This window comes from Lactuca serriola, chromosome 4 (assembly GCF_051521515.1).
Source record: "Lactuca serriola cultivar US96UC23 chromosome 4, Lser_US96UC23_V15, whole genome shotgun sequence".
NCBI classification, from domain to species: domain Eukaryota; kingdom Viridiplantae; phylum Streptophyta; class Magnoliopsida; order Asterales; family Asteraceae; genus Lactuca; species Lactuca serriola.
In genome coordinates this window covers 356,554,308-356,566,027 of record NC_136411.1, presented here as the reverse complement: position 1 = coordinate 356,566,027, position 11,720 = coordinate 356,554,308, and the positions used below count along the sequence as shown (strand labels likewise).

Here is an 11,720-nt window from a genome sequence, read left to right as displayed (position 1 = left end):
TTGACACGGTCATCTGAAGTACGTGAAACAATAAACTGAAATTGTAAGCCAAAGCTTAGTGAGTTCCCCCAAAGTAAAACCATATAAACATATAACCAGACAGATATCGGGCCCACTACCTTTTGGTTGGATTACCCCTGGCCTACAACCTTTTGGTTGGAATGCCCCGGCCCATAACCTTTCGGTTGGAATGCCCTAGTCTGTATACTAATGGCACAAAGTAGCACCATCTCAACCCCACCATATCATGTCGATATATACATAACAAAAATCATATAACTAGAAATAGTTAAAACATATAACACGTCAGTAGACAAACAGGAAGACATACGGATCACTGCCGCATAGCAACATCCTATGTACTATGATACAGATGTAACAGATCACTACAACATAACAACATCCTATATACTAGGATAAACAATCTCGTGGGCCGGCAATGATGCCTTCCACCCACAGGTATAGAGAGGAAAACTCACCTCACAATTTGAAAAGATCGTTGAACAGAGCACTGCTCCGACTATCATCTCTACTAGTCACCTATTCATTGGAACATGAATAAAACTTAACATATAATTAAAATACCAAAAATACGTTGAGGTCAAAATTGGTCAGACCCTAGTAAAAGTCAAAAATCAACAAAAATCAATCGAGTCAACTCAACTGAGTATGTTGGGCGTACTCAGATGTATGCGGGGCGTACTCTTTCCTTGACCGAATGATGGGTGGTTGACCACATACACGCAACATAAGCTTTGTATGCCCAACGTACATGTCTGTCTCCCTTCCCTTCTCATTAAGAGCGTAATACTTAAGTCCTTACGTCCAAATTATAGATCTAGACCTAAAATGTTGTCCTTAGCCATAAAGTTTCCAAATTTATGGTCTTGCATGGCCATTAAGTGCTAAATACCAAAAATCCTAACCTCTTCACCCATTAAGGCATCCAAAATCATGAATGGATGGGTAAATAACAACCAAGACCACATTTTTATGCATCTAGACACTCCAAACGCCTGAAACGAAAACTTAAATGGATTGGAGTAGCTCATACTCATAATACCAAACTAATGGGACCAAAAGAACACAAACTTGATGGCCAAACTAGATCTAAGCATAGCTTCATAAAGTTTAGAGCTTTTTACCTTCAAAGAGTGTCCAAAGATTATATGTTTCTAGATCCAAGGTGCTCCACACTTCTAGAATGATCTCCTCTTCTTTATTCTCCTTCAAGTTCACCAAAGCACACACAACAAGCTAAAAAATTCTCTCAAATAGATTAGGGGTTGAAAAAGGGTCAAAATGAGGCCGGGAGGCCGATGAGATGAAAGAGTCTTAGGGTTAAGGATGTTTAAATATGGTCCAAACCCTAAAATTTTAGGTTTGAACCCTGGCCACGTATGCCCAGTATACCAAACGTACGCCCAACATACTCAGTATAACCCATGTACGCCCATCGTACATATATAGTTCCCAAAATTACAAAAATGCCTATGAAGGCGAAATTGTAAACAATGTTCATACTAAGGGGGTTTAAGGTACTACCATGAAATCAAGATGTTAGATAAACTCATTTAAACTAGAGGAAAACTTCACTTCATTGCGAGCATAATGAATCTAGTGTGAATAAATTAACTTAAATACCAATAGTTATGAAAAGTGTATGGAAACTTCAATCCTTTACAAGTGGAACTAATCCTCTTTAGGTGGAAGTAACCCATACAATTTACTGGTTATTCTTACCTTCGATGACTTTAAAGATAAATGTTGGGTTGATAATAAGGACCCGCATAGATTAAAAGAATATAAATTCACTAGCATATCTCAAAAGTGATACATATAAAACCAAAGGAAAAAAACCTTCTTCACATGAGAAGAAAGAAACAAACAGAAAAATTCTTATTGGAGATTATTTTTTTGATTTATTCACCAGAGAAGAGAAAAATAGTAGGGCTAACAGTGAACCTTGTACCCTAAAGTACACACATACATACAAAATTAGAGAAGATGATAGAAAACAACCTCAAAGGTGGTATTTTATGGTTTCGATATTGATGATGGTTTACGTATAGATCGATCCGACGGTGGTAGGTGACCATGTGTAGATCCATCATGCAGTTGTTAGAGTTTCTAAGGTCTTCAAAAAGATAGGATCAACATAATAATGTTGGGAAAAAAATCTTTTGTGGAAGTCATGACAAGAATGCACTTTTTTATTTCAAACTAGTAACATTTTTATACAAAAGTGAACAATGGTTGTGTTGAAAAGGAAAACTGATGTACCAAATGTACGCCTAGCGTACTCATGAGTCAAGGATTCCTCAATGATGTGCATGCAAGGAGTACACCGTATGTACCAAATGTACGCCTAGCGTACTCACGAGTCCTCCACCACCTTTTTACTTGAATTTAAATAGAATGAATCGTTAGCTCATACGTTGCGACTCAGGTGCTACACAATTTGTGCTCTTAGATACATCGTAAGAGAGAAAGAGAGAGAGAGGTGATAGAGAGAGAGAGAGAGAGAATTTAGAATGGGTGTAAGGTCTCAAACGGAAATATGGTGGGTTTATAAGTCGTTCAATCTCATGAATATCACAAGTACTTTCTGGTGAGGATGGTTAGGAGTGAAGAGGACATCACCTTCAGCAAAATCGCACCTCCAAGAAAGCTTTAAAGACGTTATGGCTCATTCGTTTGGGTGTTTGTTTTCAAGTTTTTTGTTGAAAAAGTAAAAGCATCAGCTAGAGCCTACAGAAAAAGAAAGATATGAGTGTAACAAATAGAGTGCCTCCTTTTGAGTAACTCTTATAAAATAGAATGAACACATAGAGGATGAATGTGTAGAAATGAAGGATCACCAGAGAAAGGAAGTCCACCATAGAAGGTAGCGTCTCCGGAAGTTGAAGTCAGCAAAGGAAGTGCACCGGAAAGTGAAGGTCGCAGCTAATCATGTCGTTACCTTGTGTATTCAAATTAGGTTAGATCTTTGCTTTTAAGCCATTCTTATTGATTAGTTATCTTTAGGTTAATTCAAGTGTGGGTTTCTTTTTATTGTGGACTTAATCTAACAGGCTTCATGGACTATAATTTCTCTTATTCCCCAATTTCAAGTTACGGTGTAATGCATTTAATAAGAGGGATAATGATATGGCGAAGAGTCAAATAGCTAAATGATTTGACAAAAATATTAGATTAAAGAGTTATGAGCATGAACTATATATATATATATATATATATATATATATATATATATAAGTTTTCTAAATGATTGAATTAAAAAAATGGAAGCTTTTCATAATTATATTGATTTATATAAAAAGGAGATATTTATTAAAAATCTAGTAGTTAATGAAGCTATATTATATGCGTATTATTAAGTAATACTTCTAATATGAGCTAAGTAGGGATTAATAATATGCTCATAGGAGTGCAGAGGGTTGGGAATCCATCTTAGGCATATCAACATTCTTATTCGGTGTTATCTTGTTCAGGTGAGTTTTCCTCACTGTACTTGTAGGCATAAGACACCAATGTCTGCCCACTGGAATATGTGTATTGTTATAGTGGATGATGTTATGCTGTTATTATGATAGACTTGTAGATCTATATGATTACCTGTGTTTACTGGATATGTCATAGACTGGTAGCTGTGTATGATTACCTGTATTTGTTGGCTATTGAATGTTAGTGTATATGTCGACATGTTATTATAATTGTCCAGTTGAAGCGGTCCTTCTTTGTGTTGAATGCCAAGATACCTGGGGCGGTCTACATAGGTTGTACGCCCTATGAGGCAATCCAGTCAAGCCGAACGCCCAGAGAGCGGTCCAGACAGGTTGTAGGCCATGTGTGTCGGTCCAGTCAAGCCGAAGGCTCAGAGAGCGGTCCAGTGAGATTGAAAGCTCATATATGCATGTTGTTATCTGTTTGGTATTTTGGAAAACTCACTAATCTTTAGCTAATAGTTTGATCTCTATCGTTTCACATACTTCAGAGGATAGAGGCGAGGCAAAGGCTTGATCATGCATATCATCGTGGATTTATGTGTTTTATGATTAGAGATACTTTGATTTAACAGAGTGAATTTTGAGAACTTGTTTTGCAAACTTATAGATTTTTGGAATGGTTTTAAATTGAAGATTTTGTCTTGATTTTTTGGATGTTACACATGACCTTCCTCTCAAACATTCAACGATAGCATAAAAGGGCGATGGTGACGGACAACAGTGATGGTGGATTTGAGTTGTTTTTTGTGATATATATATATATATATATACAGAGACAGAGAGAGAGGGGAGATGCTGGTTTTTCGTAGGAATGACGAGACAAATAGAAGTATAGAGAGGAAGGAAAAGGAGTGTGTTTTTTAGAGAAAAACAAAAGCAATGGGTGTTTTAAATGTGTTGTCATAACATTCGACCTATCTCAGTTGTGCAAACACAACAATTTATGCATTAAAGTATTGTATTATACAACTTCATAAAGCATAAATTGTTGTGTGTGGAGAAATTTTTTTTGTGTACGAATCACTTCCCTGCTCAAATGATCAAATTAATTAAAGAAGATAAACACATGGACTAAATCCATACACCTCAAAATTCATGCCTAGCTCAAAACCAATTGTTAATAGAAAACCACCAAAGCCAGCAGCTTGAAACAACCTATTATTCCTAAGCCAATACCAAAATTAATATGTTACAAAATGCCAAACAAACCTCATAGACACAGATGGATTAATGAAAAGTATATGAATAAGTTAGATTTGTCGTTCAAAAAAACGTCTTTGACATTTATTAAACCCTTAAAGTAGTTTTTTAATAAAAATAAACCCTTTTAAAAGTTTTTTAATGTCATCGCCTCATATATATGTTTAAGTCTTAATTTTTATGTACTTTCAATTTGTGATGTAGGTTTTTAATGTAATTATTTACTAATAAAATATTTATTTGATTTTAAAATTTTGCTTTTCTCATTTAGTCTAATATATATATATATATATATATATATATATATATATATATATATATATATATATATATATATATATATATGTGTGTGTGTGTGATGTTCAATAGAAAACCATTATTACTAAAGAACCAAAGAACCAACCGTGAACGTTGAAAATCATAATGATTAACGCCCAAAAAAATGGATGTACACTTGTACATTAAAAGGACATACATTGAATTAATTATACCAAAAAAACACACATCTTTACATAAAAACTCACATATTTTTTTCGCGTAAATTTTTTTAGGCTATGTTTTTATTTGAATAAAAACCAAATATATCGTTTTTCATAATTTTTCGTCCTCTTCCATACATATTCATGTTGACATATAAAAGTTTAAAAAAAATCGAAAAACTCACTTCGTTTTATTGTTTTACTTTCGATATTTAATGTTATTTTTATTCAAAAAAAACTAACTATAGCAAACTTTTAATTTTTTTCGTCTATTAATTATACAATATATTAAAATTATCCAACCTTAGCTACAGTAAAGTGGCTAAGGTTTGGCATTATTGGTCCTTATAGTTATGTATATTTGCTAAATTCTTTTAGCTTTTAATTTTGCCAAGACACTTTCTGGCTTTAGCAGATTCAGTCCCTCTATTTTTGGTCTTTTTTTTAATTTTATTATTAAAGATGTGAAAAATTTTAACAGTATTTGGTTGTGATTGGACCAAATTCTCAGGGGTATTTTTGTTTACACATACTTTTTTTTTTTAATCGGGTAACGTCTGTCTGTTCCACCGCATTCGCTTTTACTACGTGTTCTCCACCGCCTTCATCCTCCAATAGATACACTGCACTGCATCTTTATATACAGTTTAACTAGATGCTTCCCAACCGACCGCCTTAATCCTTCTTGGGTGTAATCCGTTTTCCCTACCGACGATCTATCGATTTTTTCTTATCTGCTCTATATTCCAGTTTTGAAACTCTGTTTTGGAAAGCTTGGAGACAATCCTTCGACTTCTCTTCCTTACCCTTCTCTATTTAATAAAAAGTCGGCTCCTTTTCCTTACAACGAACCACCGTCACCCCATTTACCGGTTCCACACTGTTAGTGAAACAAGACGAAACGAGCGGTGACCGGTGATGCCCTAATGAGTCATCGACTTCCTGACATTAATTGCTATGTGTGATCGCCTCCTGTTACAAGACACTGCAACACCGCCTCATTCAGTTAAGAAACCACTCGCTTGATCATCTCCCCTCACAACAGATCCTTCACCCTTAGTTCGCCGTTTCTTGCAAACCTAAATTCCAGATCTTTACCCTCGCTTCTATTACGTTGCTCTGTGAGGTCGTCCATGACGATGACGGATTCAAACCAGAATAAAAAACCGCCGACAATGTCGTTGTATTTCTTACAATAGGTTTGTTTTTCGATTTCATTATCTAAATCTCACTCTCTATCTCGCTTGGTACGATTTCTAGCCCTAATTTCAGTCACTTAGTTGAAGGAGCATCACCGGTTAACCACCACCAATTTTTTGGTCTAGTTCTTCAACTTAGGTACGTTTCATTCTGCCAAAACGCTTTCCATCTTACTTTCACTGCTTCTTCACGATTTGTCTTTTCTGAACGATTTTATGAGATGTGCGATTTTTGCCCTAACTTTCACTCCCTAAATCGGTGAAACCAAAACATACAGCTGGAACTATTGGTCTTCTTATCAGAACGGTCACCACATGTTCGAGCAAATGCCTTTGAGGCATTGATAATGATTGTAAGCAACTTATGACCGTCGTGCCTATGGGGTTGGTATATTTCTCAATTTTTTAATTCATTATATAGATTTTACACTCCAATTAACCATTCAGAACAGACAGCCAATCAGTTTACATTGCAAGTTCCAATTGGTTGGTTGGTCACTGATTCGATTTTTGATTTTTCAATTTCTCATAGTTGTGTGCTTATTGTTGTGTTTAGGTTCTGTTGGATAAATAGGATGTTGCTGGATGAGGAGCATTTCTGAAGGTAGGAATCAACTTGAGTTAAGGATGTTTTGAAGTTAACTGATGTTTTGTATTTCTGTCCATAGAATTCTATGATCAGAAATCACTATCTTGGAGACTAAAAAGGACAACCGCGTGGGAGGTTGTGAAAGATATTAATACCTCTACGTTTATTTTTTTATTTATGTTATTTCTTCTGATTCTTTTTGAATATTTTTTACATTGATTCTGTTTAAATGTTTCCCGTTTTTGGGTTTCTTTGCAGCCTATGAATGAGGTTACATTACCATGTATTCCATCTTATTCTAGGCAGTTAAATCTTATACTTGACATGACAGAGGTAAAAAAAGGTTCCTTTTTTTGGTTTACTTAAATTGATGAACGAGCTTATTATTAATATTTTCCTTAGAATATCAGCTTTCTTTGTTGTCAGGTTTGAGTTCTCATTTGGATGGGCTTTTACACTTTGCAATCGGCTGCTTACAAGATGGTCAGTTCTCTATTAAGTCGTAACTTTATGCCAGTTTCTCCTCATTCAATTTTTTCCTTAACTTTTTAAAATGTCCGAATGGGCATCACTCTGCTTATTCAATTTCAAAATTATCAAAATTTCCTTTTTTGGTAAATATTATGAAAATTCTTACAACAAAGCTGATATTATACACACCCATTTTCTTGATTAGGAAGAGAAGTGACAAATTTTTGCTTCTAACAACTAACATCAATGTTTTTTCCAGTCTTGTCCTTCACCTCATCAGTGACGTAGATGTATGTGGCCTGAAAACATGAAACAACACATAAGATTTAGACATGGATGCGAGGGTGTTTTCGTCTTTTTACACAAATAAGGTAAAGAAATGGAATCTGGCCAGAAAATTACAAATAGAATGAAATTCTTTTTAAAAAAAGAATATTTCACTTTTAATGGGGGTATTTTAGTCTTTTAATAAATAAAGAGAATGGAACGGATTAACATACCAACATTTGCATTAGTTAATTTTATTTACCAACTTTTATATTTCTTCGATCAAACTTTGAAAATTTCTTCTTTTGAATGAAATTGTTTGATTTATGCTATTTTTTTAAATGATTGGCACCAAATTCAGTTCATAACTGAAAAGGCTTGAGTTCATAATGTTTAAGCGTGTTTTCAGGTAATGTAACAATTTCCTGTTATGGGAGTGGGGTTTCAGAAAATTATATATAATATATACAACTAATGTATGTTTCTTTATGTTGGAGGAGGATTTTATTAGGCTAAAAGTCACTGAAGTTTTGAATTTACAGTTTAATCACTATTTGCTACGATGGAATATTGGAACGAATGGAATGCTTCATTTCATTGGAATGAAATTTCAAAATTTTGCTGCTTCCATGTATTTTGTACATAAAACCTCAGAAAATGATGAGTTCTTACAAAATGTGGTTTTACATTTTTAGGTCAGCATGGATATAGGTAATGGTCATGTATTATTCTCTCGCTACCGTTATAGGTAATCTACTTTCTCTTTCACCCGTAAGAGCATTGTACTTGAAGATGCCAAAAACGGTATTCAGGTTAGAATCAAATCAAAAGTCTGCCAGTTTTTTTATATTGTCCTGTAACAAACCAACATCATGTTAAGAATTTGAAGAAATCTACACAGGTCCCAATTGTACTTATTAGGGACAAAAATGACTATCAACTTTACATATATTTTCTTAAACGACAATTTTACACCACAGGGATAACTATCCTTTCAACTGTTTTCACTATCTTTCTACATCACTCATTCTCAATTGTGTACATTATGTAGGATCTTGATCTTACGAAACCAGTCAGTCGCACGACATCAAAAAGATTAGAGTTTGAAGTAACAACACAGGAAGTTTTAAAAAAAGATGACTTCGAGGGTAAACATTTTTGCAGCTTTAAAAATCTTTCATTTTCACTTAACGATTTTCTCATATAGTTGATGTAGAATGTGAGGTTTATTGGTTATGGTTGATGTAGCTTTAAAATGCTTCATCAACTACAACTTTCTTTTGAATTCGACAGCTCGCATTATTTCCCTTGAATATGAACCACCAAGGTCATTAACAAAAATACTATTTTCTATTTTTTATTTATTTTTAATTTTTTTGGGTAATAAACTTGACATAAAACTAGCTCTTTTTTGTATGACTAAAATGTTCAAAACAGTAGAATGCCGTAACAAGTGCAAGATTCAAGATTTCAAGATCAAAATTACTTGCCTTGATTAGGTACAATTCTTACCACAATTTTCTTGATAATACCTTGAGATAGATTCTAATTTTGCCTTGATTAGCTATATTCAAGTTATGAGGAATGGGATTTCGACTCGAAGTACATTATGTATGTACTATTCACTTCCATTTGTTGGTACACTAATTTATTTGTTTATTTTCATCTCTTATGTTAGTACATTATGTATGTACTATTCACTTCCATTTGTTTTACAAAAACAAATAAAGGTGTCCCTTTTAAATCTTAAATTTTGTTACTAGGTAACAAATTATTTATTCATGATATCAAATTCTGATTGTTTAAATTTTAAAAACTATCATAGTGATTTGTTAAAATACTCATGTAATTTCAATTTTTGTTAGCAAAAATTTATATTAAATGTTTTGTTATGTCAAAAAATGATAGTAACATGAATATATTATTGAAAATCATAAAAAAGAAAAATATAAATTAGAAACTAAATGTCCAACTTCTGTTGCAGATGAAACATATGGATCACTAGGTTCGTATGTAAACTTTCAAAAAAAAAAACAACTTATGTCTTTGATGGGTCGTACAATTTATGGATAGATGTAAATGTAATTTTGGTCAGTTTGTATATGGGAATTGACTGTTTCTTTGATGGAATTAGTGTGCTTTCTTTCTTTCTTTTTTCCTTTATTGTTTTCCCTTAAATATTACATTCTTTCATCAGAAAGGAGCATCCTTAAAATAAAAACTTTTTCATTTAAGGGTTTTGATCAATTTGAGAGATCAATGAGACAAAAGTTTCAATTTTTTTCCTGTCCTAAAAAGGCTGGACAAGACTTGCTCAAGATCTGTTCACATGTCTAAACAGGTAGTGTATGGTAGTGTATGGCTGGTCATGTTTAGTAATGGTAGTGTATAGCAATTCTTTAAGAGAGTTCTTACCATATTTTCATTTAGGAATATTAAAGATTTTTTTTCGGGATTTAAATTGTGTTTTTTCATTATAATAATCAAAATATCTGTGATTTTTAGGTGGCAATTCTTTAAGAGATTTCTTAGAGCCTATGCTACAAAGCTTGTCATGAAGCTGTCTTAAGGTGGTTTGGGGATTGTTGCAGCTGCGACGGGTATGGATGGACACATGAAGGTATAATTAACAAATTTTTTTAATCAGTTTAAATTGTTGCTTTCTGTTTTTTATGCTATTATGATAGTTATATGTCTCTACATAAAGACATCTGGTATAGTTGAAAAGGAGGACCAAAAAAATTGTTTTGTATATGTGTCTTTCTCACCTTGACTTGACAGATTCATCCAATTGAACCCAAACTCAAAGGAGGACCACAAGCTCGGGGCTCGACGAAAGAGAATAACAACATACTTTATCTGCTATAGTTGAAAGTCTAATGTGCTACAACATATTTGTGTATTTGTAAATGGGCTAAACGTAGACAATCGCAACATACTTTACTGTAGCTACCAATTAGAACAATGTACTATACTTCCAAACAAAAGCGACACCTTCTGTCCCCCGCAACGTGGGGTTACCTTTCTAGTTTACATTAATATTGACTAATAAAACCATTCAGTTTTAGATTCACACTGTGAATCCGAATTAAAATATTTCAATTTTAATATTCACAATGTGAATCTAACTTATTATTTCAACATTTTGATCATCCACAAATTAATTTAATGATATTCACATATGAATCGAACTATATTTTCATGTAATTTTATAATATTTTAACGTTTTGATTGTTAATAAATTAGTTTTGCAAAATTAACAAATAGATTTATTCACATTATGAATCTGAAGTGTATAAATTAGTTTTCAGAATTCACAATGTAATCTGACTTAATATTATTCACATTGTGAATCTAAGCAGGTTCACAAGTGAGTCTGAGTAGATTCACAATGTGACTCTGAGCAGATTCATAATGTGAATTTAAAATGAAAATGTTTTTTTTTAATTAGTATGAATCCATGTTTAAAGAGTACCAAAAAATATGAATTTTGATATATTTATTAAATTTCTTCAATAAAAATTAGACTTTAACTTTTCAATAAACAAAGAAATGAAGTGAGTTTTTTTGAAAAAAAATTATTTTATGTATACGAATATGGATCTCTATTGAAAGAGGACGAAAAATCATGAATAATGTTATATTCGATTTTTTCTTCGATAAAAAACATAGTCTTAAAATTAAACAAAACAAAAGAAGTAGTTTTTGTTATAATCCGATGCATGTGCGTATATTGTAAATGTCTACAACCTTTCCTTCTGCCATTGATCGTATTAAATCAATGATTTAATTGGTTCATTGGTTTCTTCATTAATAATGGTTCTGTATTGAATATATATATATATATATATATATATATATATATATATATATATATATATATATATATACGCACACACACATATTATAGTAAGGGTGAACATGGTGCGATTCGGTGCAGATTTTCCCAAAACAAAACCGAAAACCACAACATCGGTTTTTTGAAGTTTAGAAACCACACCGTTCG

At 32.9% G+C, this 11,720-nt stretch overlaps 1 long non-coding RNA gene across 21 annotated transcripts; it reads left to right on the top strand.

The window, feature by feature from the left end:
• Nucleotides 1-5,748: 5,748 nt before the first annotated feature.
• Nucleotides 5,749-10,787, top strand: LOC145097596 (uncharacterized). Of its 21 annotated transcripts, XR_013704428.1 has the most exons (12): nucleotides 5,749-6,526; nucleotides 6,666-6,771; nucleotides 6,944-6,991; nucleotides 7,056-7,111; nucleotides 7,235-7,309; nucleotides 7,403-7,459; nucleotides 7,707-7,818; nucleotides 8,410-8,862; nucleotides 8,963-9,041; nucleotides 9,155-9,213; nucleotides 10,220-10,334; nucleotides 10,496-10,787. It is a non-coding gene; the product is annotated as an uncharacterized LOC145097596 (long non-coding RNA). The 21 variants fall into 21 exon arrangements; XR_013704424.1 differs by having other exon boundaries at nucleotides 8,410-8,526; nucleotides 8,766-8,862; nucleotides 8,963-9,213; nucleotides 10,220-10,787; XR_013704420.1 differs by having other exon boundaries at nucleotides 10,220-10,787.
• The last annotated feature ends 933 nt before the right edge of the window (nucleotides 10,788-11,720 follow it).